Source organism: Marmota monax, unplaced genomic scaffold, assembly GCF_021218885.2.
Source record: "Marmota monax isolate L192 unplaced genomic scaffold, Marmota_monax_Labrador192_F-V1.1 WCK01_AAM20220418_F8-fsc00012, whole genome shotgun sequence".
In the NCBI taxonomy this organism is placed as follows: Eukaryota; Metazoa; Chordata; class Mammalia; order Rodentia; family Sciuridae; genus Marmota; species Marmota monax.
In genome coordinates, this window is record NW_026695227.1 from 19829250 (window position 1) to 19841978 (window position 12729).

Genomic DNA, 12729 nt, shown 5'->3' on the forward strand with positions numbered 1-12729 from the left:
AAGAATTTTTACCATGTTCCAGTTCTCAAAGATCCTTTCTATACATTCAAGTGCAACACAATATTGACCATCTGATATTAACAGATACTGATAGAAAAATTAACTAACACCAATAAACAGAAAGCAGAAGCCGTGATTAAAGGGCATCTAAAAGGGCTCTGAATTGCCCTTATACCTAATGCATCAGTAAGAATTCACTTAAATATTCAAACTCTATGTACTCAAAAGAGTTTTCAGAAACTGGAATGAACTGGATGGTAAAAACTGATACATGGTATGCATGCATAATAACTGCACAAAAATTTAATTCTTCATTAGACTAAATTTTTCTTCAGGAAGCATGAATGTGAATGAACAATTGCTTATGTACTGAAAAGGGCAGAATATACTCTAAGGTAAATACCAATATTCTTAAACTTTTAAAAAATGGAAGCGATTTAAGAGATAATTGTGAGAGAATGAAATTAATGAAGTTAAGGGCTATATGACCTTAAAAAATGATCCTGTAACAGATGTAAGTCAGAATTTGAGACTGTGGCTATTGTGCTCCCAACTGCAGCGTGCACACATTCTCAGGACATAACTCTGAGCAGTCCCTGAATTGACAGTCCAGCTATAGGGAGCAGGGAGCTTTGCTTGTTGCCTCTTCTCACTTGGTCCCCAATACTGTGGTTTCTAAACCTACACTCAGTCACAGCAATCTGAACTCCTTGCTGCCCAATAAAGAACCCAGAAATAAGGCAAAAAGCCTCTGAACATACATCATAAATATTAGAAAATTATACAATAAGGGTTTTTAATATAAGGAGACTACATAATTTTTTAATCATCCATTTATTGTTATTTTAGACAAAACTGTAAAAAAGAATGTTTACTTGCTATATTAATCTGCAGCCATAAGTATACAGTCAACACTCAAGCATGAAATATGGAGAGGAAGAAATTAATAGAAACAATAAATAATAGCTATTTACAAATACTTATATATAAACACAAATAAAATAAATAGGTATAAATAAAATATATATAAATAAAAATAATTATCTGGAATTATCTTGTATTAAGAGTAACTGATGCTAATAAAACCTTAGTAAACTTAAACTCAGCATTTTATTACAAACTTAAACAGAAATTAATACTAAAATGATGGCTTCGAGTCATTAAGTTAAGACAATATATCCTGTATGTTAAATAGGTAGAGAAGAGTACACTATTTTCTGAGTTATTTTTATCCACATTTTAAAAAATGTTTAAAGTAGAAATTTCAGCTTAAAATGATAAAGGCTTTGAGCTTCTAAAGATTTTATTTATGTAAACCTGTATTTCATTACATAATTGTGACAGATTTTTTTGAGGGGTGGGTAGGTACCAGGGATTGAATTTAGAGGCACTCAGCCACATCCCCAGATCTATTTTGTATTTTTTGTTTAGAGACAGGGTCTCACTGAGTTACTTAGCTCCTCACTGTTGCTTAGGCTGGCTTTGAACTCATGATCATCCTGTCTCAGCCTCCTAAGCCACTGGGATTATAGGCATGTGCCACCACACTGGGCATTTGTGGCAGATTTTGTGTCAAAGTTTTTTTTTTTTTTTTTTTTTTTTTTGCAAAAATGTGGGGTGTGCCCATTATATCATTATTTGAAGTTTTTTTAAAATTGTGCTGATATTACTTTAAATCATGCATTTAGTAAAATGTCGTTGGTGAAAGATTATTATGCATGGAATACACATTAATATATGTGAATGTGGTGGCAGTGGTTTTGCAATGAAATATGATCATCTTATTTTCTTCAATATTATATAATCAGGAGTTTGCCAGGTTAGCCTTTGAAAAACTCTTGCATCTAACCTGCTATTTAAATGGATATAGTTCCATAAAATTTCTTTCTGGTAAGAAGATCTGTAACCCATCCTCATGGGCACTTATTTGGTTGATCATTTACAATGACAATCTTCTGAGTGCATGCTTGGCGAGGGGCTTCTGGAGAAAGGCTAAGAGGAGGCTGGGCTGGGCTGCACACACACTTGGTTTCTTCATCCCAGCTCTACCAACATGGAGCTGAGTAGATAAAGGTTATTTTCTGATGATTGACTTTAGTCAACCTCACAGTCAGTCAGTGATATGTTTTTCCCATGTACTATTTGTGTGTGTGTGTGTGTGTGTGTGTGTGGTGCTGGGGATTGAACCCAGGGTCTTGTGCATGCAAGGCAAGCACTCTATCGACTGAGCTATACCCCCAGCTCTCCTTTGTACTCTTTCTCCAAAATATAACTAAATATCACTGAAAATGTAAATTGGTATGCAAATGTTTGCACTGCCCATCCTATTTCAGGACTAACAGAACTAATAGTAAAGTCAAGCTGTAGAAACTGAAGGGATGGAGAGGAAGCCAATTAAAGTCTTGGCAATAACCAAGGGAAGCTTTCCTGGAGGGAGACAATAATTGCATTGTGAATTAAAGAATGAAAGAGATGGGATTTCACAGAGAGTAAGAGGAATAATGTTGCATGTGAATACTGTGAAAAATATTCAGAAATAGGAATGGGCAGTATCTTGAAAACTGAGAAGTTGGTGACATGTTTCATGGCTTCTGTAGGCAACAGGTAACATGAAGGAGTGGGAGCTTGGCAGAGTGGAAAGATCACAGGTTCCTAGGTAAGAAAATGATGGAGCTAAAGTCATTAATCTTCTATGTACTAGTTCCTGACCTCCCTGAATTTAAGTTAAATTGCAAGTAAAATGAGGATAATAACATTATCTTGAGAAGTAGGTATTAAGTAAGTAAAGAGCCTGGTATAAATAGACATTCAAAAATAATAATGATGATAATGAAAATAATATTTGAAAATCATTTATTTATCTTGAGAAGATTACATTCGGATGAAAAAAGACTGGAGAGAGGCTAATGAAGTGAAAGAGGTGTAGGAGGTGTTGGCCGAGGAAAGGTTGAATTCAGGGAGAATTAAGAATCATGAGAAGTAAGAATCATGAAGACTTGTTGAAAAAAAAAAAAAACTTTAAACAATTGGTTGCTATGGTGACCACAGTCATCACATCCACTTAGCACCCTAAATGCAGCCTGCCTTCTGCATTTCCTTGAGGGTAAGAAAACCATATGGTTTTCTTGACACTGCTAAAAGTGAGATGTTACTAGATCAGATGAGCTTCTTCATCATTACTATTCTTTCATCCACCTGCTCATAAAATGAAGCTAGAGCAAAATGTAGATTCATACCAGACTAAAACTAGTATAAATGCTTTATTTCTTCCTTACCCACACATCTCATTCACCTTAGAAAATCATGGAATTTAACGTTGAGTCATCTGTTTAACCTCACTTGACTTCAGTATCTTTGGTTTAAGATGAGGTTGTTCAGTGAGATTTATTTCAATTCTAGTTCTGATATTTTGTTACTGTAATAAGGTCTGGTAAAAAATGAGGACTAAGTAAATTATTTCCAGCACGTCCAAGATTGTCTGGACAGGCCTCTTCAGGTGTGTTTGCTGTAGGGCTGCAGAGACTCATAGAAAACACAACAGAAAATTAACTGGTGCTGAGAGCTTCACTTCAAGGTGAAGAACAAGCAGTTACAAAAACCACCTGTCATTTCAATATCCAGAAAATGCATTAGATGAGGAAGAACTAATCCTCAAGGCAGTGAATGTCAGGGTTGGTCTAGTTGAGGATTCATGAAGAAAGGCCACCAGGTTAATGAATGTGCAATGTCATTTATATTGTTCTGGGCTCAGGTAAAAATCTCAGTGGGATTCACTGATAAGTATATGTTGGATGCACAGGTCTTAAAATATAAAATCCCAATTCCTTGGTATGAATGTGTGGCCCCTAACAATTAAGTCCTCAATTTTTTAACCTTCATCTTATAAATTTCTTATTACACTTTCACAGTCTCCAAATTTTGCCTGCCAGCTGTTTTCAAATGCCTTTTCAATCTATAAACAATCACTCATTAGCAAGCTCATGTTTATAGAGAGCATCAAAGTGTCAAGCATTCTAGTCATCTGGGAACACTGATGACCCCACACTTTATCTCCTCACAGGTCTTATGGTAATTTTGAACAAATTACTTAACCTCTCAGAACCTAACACAATTAATTAGGGGACAAGATGGAGTGAAAACAGGTCTATATAATTTTAAATTATATCTCTGTTTTTGTTTGTGTGTTTTTTGATCCAGTGTTGAAAGTGCTTTTACTTGGGTCTAATTACAGGAATAGTGATGAAAGGTATTTGATTTTTCTCATGAGGATCTAGGCCTCAGAGGTGATGGACAAATAACCTCACCCTTGAAGAACTAGGAAAGATGAAGGAAATTAAAAGCAGAGAGAGCAGTATCCACACAGGCTTCTAGGTGAGGTGAAGTGTCTGATGATGATCACAAAGTCTAACAGGAAGCACTGGCTCTGGCAATACCAGATTATACTCTGAATGGAAACAGTGTCCTTATTCTAAATGTCCCTTTCTAGAAGAACACTTAACCGTATCACCTCTGATTTTCTCTGTAGTCAGGATGAGTTCCATTTTCATTGTTAATAAAAATCACCTGAAGGAATCATAGTCAGATTTAAAAGGGATAATATCCAAAAACAATGTATGTTACAGGTCTAGTTCTCTAGCATTATACATAATAGATGATGAAATAAAATATCTTTTTTTATTCATTTATAATTTTTCTGGGGTAAATGATTAGCAAAAGATTAGTGCTTAATAAAGAGCTTACTGAGAAATTATATCCCATCTATATATGATATATCAAAGTGCATAAATGCATTCTACTGTCATGTATAACTAATTAAAATAAATTAAAAAATTGAAAAAAAGAGCTTACTGAACCAATAAATGAGTTAATAAATCATAAAAGCATTAAGCCAGGTCATGACTGCAGTTACAGGAGAGGAATCTACTGCTTGAAGGGGTGAACACTACTCAGTAGCCAGAGACCATGTAAGCAAAGATTTCTTACAAATGTTGTTTTTGTGAGTAAAACCCCTATAGCCATTGCAGCCAAGTCCTCAAACCAAGGCCTGGAGAATATAATAAATTACCAGCAATTCTGAACCATCTAAAGATACATGTATGGTTTGTGGAGCTACAGTTAGAGAATGCTAATCTACTAGTCTTATTGATTCTTACTTCTCTATTGCTCTCTCTAGAGAGTATGTTGTTTGGGATTATGTTGGCTATAATTCTATAGTGAATCAAATATATCCCTAATGTCTGCAAATTGATTTTTTTTTTTCTTTGTACATCTGGGCCATTCCCCCTTAACTAGCCAGCACAAGTAGTCTAGTGACACTAGATGGCAAATGAGAAGGAGGAAGCTGTCAATTAGGAAGTGTAATTAACATTATTACCCTTCTCCAGTCTCTATCCCATTGTCCCCCTTTTCTTTCAAACAACCACAATTTTCAAAGGCATTTCCTCCCTGCCTTTCCTCTTTCTCCAAGTGATTCTAATTAAACTAGGTTTTATTATATTCAATTCAAGTGGGGGAAAATATGGGAAAAGGAGGCCTATTCTATAAAACCTGGTTAGATTTTTACATACTTGCATTATTGAATCTTTTTTGCTATTTCTTCTGTAAATCAGAGAAAATGCTCACCCTTAGCAGGACCTCCTTGACTTCTGCATGAAGGAAGGAATGCATTTTGTATGAAATATGTAATCTTTAGATTTTTCCTTTAATAACTTTAAAAAATTTACATAAATATAAATATCATGCATATTTATGGTTGACAATATTTTACAGGAAACATAGTAAAATAGTTACTATGGGGAAATAAGTGCATAATCTTAAGCATTTTGCTTGGCTGTGGCACAAATTCAAATGAAGTCTTTTTTTTTTTGAATTTGAAAATTGTTTTTATTGAAGTAATCTTTACTTAAATCTTTACTTATAATTTGAGGATATTTATTTTACTAAAGACATTAATATAGTATCTTATCTTTATTTTTTTTATTGGTTGTTCAAAACATTACAAAGCTCATGACATATCATCTTCCATACATTTGATTCAAGTGGGTTATGAACTCCCATTTTTTACCCCAAATACAAGTTGCAGAATCACATCGGTTACTCATCCACATTTTTACATAATACCATATTAATGACTGTTGTATTCTGCTACCTTTCCTATCCCCTACTATCCCCCCTCCCCTTCCCTCTCATCTTCCCTCTCTACCCCATCTGCTGTTGTTTAATTCTCTCCCTTGTTTTTTTTTTTCCCCCTTTCCCCTCACAAACTCTTATATGTAATTTTGTGTAACAATGAGGGTCTCCTTCCATTTCCATAGTTTCCCTTCTCTCTCCCTTTCTCTCCCCCCACTCGTCTCTGTTTAATGTTAATCTTTTCCTCATGCTCTTCTTCCCTGTTCTGATCTTAGTTGCTCTCTTTATATCAAAGAAGACATTTGGCATTTGTTTTTTAAGGAATGGCTAGCTTCGCTTAGCATAATCTGCTCTAATGCCATCCATTTCCCTGCAAAATCCATGATTTTGTCATTTTTTAGTGCTGCGTAATACTCCATTGTGTATAGATGCCACAGTTTTTTAATCCATTCATCTATTGAAGGGCATCTAGGTTGATTCCAAAGTCTAGATATTGTGAATTGTGCTGCTATGATCATTGATGTGGCAGTATCCCTATAGTATGCTCTTTTAAGGTCCTCAGGGAATAGACCGAGAAGGGCGATAGCTGGGTCAAATGCTGGTTCCATTCCCAGCTTTCCTAGGAATCTCCATACTGCTTTCCATATTGGCCACACCAATTTGCAGTTCCACCAGCAATGTACAAGTGTACCCTTTTCCCCACATCCTCGCCAGCACTTATTGTTCCTTGATTTCATAATGGCTGCCAATCTTACTGGAGTGAGACGGTATCTTAGGGTGGTTTTGATTTGCATTTCTCTGACTGCTAGAGATGGTGAGCATTTTTTCATGTACTTGTTGATTGATTGTATGTCCTCCTCTGAGAAGTGTCTGTTCAGGTCCTTGGCCCATTTGTTGATAGGGTTGTTTATTATCTTATTGTTTAATTTTTTGAGTTCTTTGTATATTCTGGATATTAGGGCTCTATCTGAAGTGTGAGGAGTAAAAATTTGTTTCCAGGATGTAGGTTCCCTATTTACCTCTCTTATTGTTTCTCTTGCTGAGAAAAAACTTTTTAGTTTAAGTAAGTCCCATTTGTTTATTCTTGTATTTAACTCTTGGGCTATGGGCGTCCTATTAAGGAATTTGGAGCCCGACCCCACAATGTGTAGATCGGAGCCAACTTTTTCTTCTATCAGGCGCAGTCTCTGATTTGATATCAAGCTCCTTGATCCATTTTGAATTAACTTTTGTGCATGGCGAGAGAAAGGGGTTCAGCTTCATTTTGTTGCATATGGATTTCCAGTTTTCCCAGCACCATTTGTTGAAGACGCTATCCTTTCTCCATTGCATGCTTTTAGCGCCTTTATCAAATATAAGAAAGTTGTAATTTTGTGGATTGGTCTCTGTGTCCTCTATTCTGTACCATTGGTCCACCTGCCTGTTTTGGTACCAGTACCATGCTGTTTTTGTTACTATTGCTCTGTAGTACAGTTTGAAATCTGGTATCGCTATGCCTCCAGATTCACACTTCCTGCTTAGAATTGCTTTTGCTATTCTGGGTCTTTTGTTTTTCCATATGAAGTCTTTAGCCTAAGTCAGGCAGAAGCAGGGCAGAGAAGTTGGCAGTGTTCAGGGTGGGGTAGTCACAAAGCCTAGTGGGTATTGCATGATTAATGATAACAACGCAGAACTATAGTTGCCAGGGATGCTATTTAAGAGTGCCCATGTTTCTGCTCAGTGGAAACTCATTTTCAGTTTCTCATCCAAGTGGGAAATAACTCTGCCAAGATTGTTAAGCTCTTACCCAACACAGACATGGACATTAGCTACCAGCAGCCATGAAGCATTCAGGTTAGAGAGGTAGAACTGGGACCTTGAAACAACTTTTCCTTGATTTAGCAAATTAGGTCTCACTACCTGTGTAATGAAGCAAAGAGGGAATAGCCCACCACAGATACTGGGACAAGAGTTATTTGGAAAATAAAAAGATACACATTTAGTAAGAACTCTTTCAGCATATACTGGTTGAGAGAGTTCATAAGCTTCTTGGTGAAAGGAATTAGAGACTCACTTAAATTTTAATCATCATTTATAGATAGGGGCATAGTAAATCATTCAATAAACCATATACAGCTCTCCAAGCATCTTTGTAAAATTATTTAAATAATTTACAAAACCATTCCTAACTAAAGGAATCCCTTAAGTATTGCTGTAACTGGACACCTGGACTGAATAAACTTGGTTTCATTATTCTAGTATCTATCTCAAATTGATTTATAAATGCTACCATATATGCCTCTCAAAGTTTATTCTCCACATAGTAGTAGTCATAGATCTTATTGATGAGACTAAATGAGACTATGGCTCCTCTCTGAACAAAACCCAACAATGGTCTTATATGTTACTTAGAGTAAGTAAATCCTGAAGCTCCTTCCATGGCCTATAAGGAGCTAGATGAGCTTACCTGGAATTTTCTCTCTCTGACTCTGACTCATTGTGAAAGGGTATCATTCAGAAATGGGTAGCCAATGTAGTTGCTTAAGGAATGGCTACAAACATATTTTAGTGATAATATTTGAGATTGTTTAAAAAGCAAGATGATTATTTTCCTTAAATTCATTGCACCTACATCATTTCCAGATTTAATTTCTACATCATTTTACTTGTGAAGATTATAATTGCCATGTAGCTTCCCCATTATCCCTGTGACTACCTTCCCAAACTATAGGTAGAGGCAGGGAAGTTAATGCAATAATTCTGTTTGTCTAAAAAGTGTGGCATCCATGATGAATTGAGTTTAACACTAGTGGTACAAATTTAAATTTCATGTTTGCATTAACTTTGAATATTTGTTTTGTGAAACAGAACTCTGTAATTACTATTACAGAAAACCTCTGTTTAAACTGTTAATAAAAAACTAACAGAAGCATTGGGCTGTTTTATAGCCAATTTACCTACAACCTTTCCCATGAAATTCAAGGATGGTCAGAATAATCTCAACAGACAATGAAACCTTTTTCTATAAATGTACATAATGTGATCTAATGTAAAAAATAATGTAACAAACAGTGGTGATTTATGAATTATTAAATATTCGTGATTCAGAATTCTTTTCAAGTGTGCCTGAATTGGGCAGGTGTTAGACTAGGAAGAATCATGCTTTGAGAACTCTCATATGTTTGTGATCATCTATGATAGATCCTATAATTTGAGGCTTGACTTAAATTTAATTCATTTTTATACTTCAACAGACATGCTTCCTGTCAGTTCTTACAAGATGACTCAAAGATCTTAAAGATAGGTTCACAAAACTTGTGTCATTTGAGTCAATCTGTAATCAATTAATTGTTATTCCATAAGCAAATGTGTAATCCATAGCAATCTAGGGTTAGGTTTACTACAGAAATGACACACAGAACAAACTAGGTCTGCTCAAAGAGGAACAGATGTGGGGTGGGCCAGCTGTCCCGACCTATGGACCTGCAGACCTGTGGCTACAGTACTGCCTGCTACATCTCAGGAGATGCAGACAGCCCCTGACCAAAATGTCCATTCTCTGCTACCCTGACATCTACAACACTTTTTCTTATAATGGGATTGGAATTTTGCCACATTCTAAAATGTTATTAGCTAATACACTATTCCATAGTTATAACTTTTTCTAATTAATGATGAAATGCAAAAAACCTATACATATGCAAACACACACACACACACACACACAAACACACACACACTCATATATGTTTTAATATATGAGGAGATATTATTCTGATCCTGTAATAGATCCAGTATAATTGGGGGTAAAATTAAAAATATATTGCACACATAAGAAAAAAACATTTAAAACATTTTAAAAAACTTTAGTAACGTGTAATGAAATACATTACTTCAATACTCATCAGAACATTTAGTACTCTGAATGGTTGGTGCAATAAGCACAATTTCTTATATTGTTATGTCAAGGCCTGCTTTTACAAATAATACTTGACAGATGCTAAGTTAGAAAATAATGGGTTCAAACATTTCATACCTGTAAACTAGGTCAATGTGGTGTGCACATGAACCTTACTTTCTTGTGAGAATTTTTAAGTATCCAGAACAATGTTGTGAAAAAATGCTTACTGCATAGATGAGTAAATAAATAAATATGCAAAATGAAGTTGATTCTGTTGAAAAAAGGGAAATCTTTTCCTCATTTTCTTATACTTTCAATGGTTTCTTGAGTGTAAGGAAAACTACATTTAAGTATTCAAAATACATTAGTCTCTATAGTGATCAAATTTTTCAAGAGCTAATTAAACATTTGAACAATATGGTTAAAAAATTAAAAGAAAAATACATAAGGCAGTAAGTTGCAAGTCATTCCCTTTCTATATTCCTTCCTCCAGTTTTACCACATTTGCCAGTTTATTATTTAATTAATGGGTGTCTTTACATAGATATGTTTTTTGTACGTGTAACTGAATATGTAGTTTACTTTCTGATCACAGAAATAGTGGTATTTGATATACACTGCTTTTCCTTGTGATAGTTCCTTTTGTTAGGGATATTTCCATGTTGATATAGAAGTAATTGGCTTGCTATAGTTGTGATATATAGTAAGATGATCCCTACATGAAAATTAATTTTTTACACACAAATTATTTTCTTACTCAAAAGAAATACCTTCATCTCAGAACCAATTTGGGATACAGAAGCTGATGATTTTAAAAAATTTTAAGATTTACTACCAATCTCCCAGAAAATTACAATAATTTTAGACTTCATTTGCTGATTACCTATCTCTGAACCTGATTGTATGAAAAGAACATGCCTCAAAAATTTGTTTTTACAGAAATGTGTTGTTGCATCTTTAATACTTAAAGCATGCCAAAACAGAGTAGGCACTCAGAACTTATTTGTTAAAATAATCAAAGGAATAATAAGACTAAAGAGTCAAAGAAATAACAACTAATTACAATCTGCATCTGTAGAATTCTAGAAGCTGTCATGTTTTTAAAAGCTGTAAAAAGCACTGCTCACTATATTTTCCCTGTAGGAATTCAAGCAAGAAAGTGAAAAACTAATGTGAAATCAAAAGAACTCCAGAGTGCCTTTGAAATATGATTCAGTTTCAAAATTCCTTCTTTGTTTCCTAATCAATATTACAATGGAGACCATGAAATAAAAACTAACATGATGTAATACAGTATTAAATTGGCAGGATAAACTTTTAAATTACTTTATCTACATAATTCATAATAATAGCACAATCAACCCAAATACTGACTGCAATTATCAAAATACTGATAAGCGGACAAAACACAAAAGGGGACTATTTTTTAAAAAGTAATTTTTGTTTTAGTTGTAGATGGACACAATACCTTTATTTTATTTATGTATTTTTTATGTGGTGCTGAGAATTGAACCCAGTGCTTCACACATGCTAAGCAAGTGCTCTCCACTGAACCACAACCCAGCCCCAAAAAGGAACTATTTTAAAATTTTATTTATTTTTATGTGGTGCTAAGGATCAAATCCAGTGTCTCACACATGCCAGGTAAGTGCTTACTGCTGAGCTACAACCCTAGTCCAAAAGGAACTATTTTTAATTGGAAAATTATTCTTTCTTTTTCTTAGTAATACCTCTCTATTCAAAACTGCAATATTTTAAGGTTATTAATTTTGGTAAAAATTTAAAAATACATAGACTACCTGGGAAGAAGCCAAATGATCTCATTTTAAAACTAATAAACCAAAAACTATCTAGCAATCTAACCTAAGAAACCAGTTCTTTAATTCCACTTCTAGAATTCTATCATAGACAAAGTCAAATAAAAAAACAGATATGAAAAACTATAATTTTAGTATAAAAATTTATGCCTAAATTAAACATCTAACAATAATAAAATGGATTATATATTTAAAACATGCATTAAAACAGATTCAATATGAAAGATAATTATGCTGAAAAACCTTAACAGTATGATTTAATTATGTTAACTTATACATAGCAAAAATTGGAAAGAAGTATACCAAAATATTTATATAATTGGTAGTATTGTTTATTGTCTTAATTTTATGCTATGCATTTTGACTGTTTTCAAAATTTTCAGTAACAAATTAATATTACTTTATCATTGGAAAAAGAATTTCATAATGAAAAAGTAGTATTATAGTGTGACCACTTCTTGATCATTCTGTATTTCATCTGCTGTAATCATATGAATTCCATGAAGGCTTCTGAAGTAATGGATTGTGTTTGATCAAACTGAATAACATCATAGTACATTTTCAGTTTTGATCTGATGCACAAAATCACATTAAATAATGAAATTCAATATTAAACATGAGGAAATTAGGTGCTGATGGTAAGTTACATATAAATATTTTATAAGAGAAAAGTCTGCTAATTTTGGTAATTTATAAAGGGCTAATTAGATATTTACACAATAACTAATTTTATCTGTATTATGTTAGGTACCCAAGTTATGATGATGCTGATAATGGTGATGACGACGATGATGATGACAATATAAACAAATCCTACCTTTGCAGGTTCTTAGGATCTAAATTCTAGAATTCTGTAGAATTCATCCTAATAATCTAGGTAATAATTCATCTCCTGTAGGTAAA

General features: G+C 34.0%; 1 protein-coding gene and 1 long non-coding RNA gene across 4 annotated transcripts in view; one reads left to right on the forward strand and one right to left on the reverse strand.

The window, feature by feature from the left end:
* Positions 1-12729, forward strand: part of LOC131423866 (uncharacterized) — a 169870-nt gene that overhangs the window by 112727 nt on the left and 44414 nt on the right. The window lies entirely within an intron of this gene.
* Syt10 (synaptotagmin 10) overlaps positions 1-12729 on the reverse strand; it is a 60620-nt gene that overhangs the window by 16505 nt on the left and 31386 nt on the right. The gene's annotated exons all lie outside the window — the stretch shown is intronic.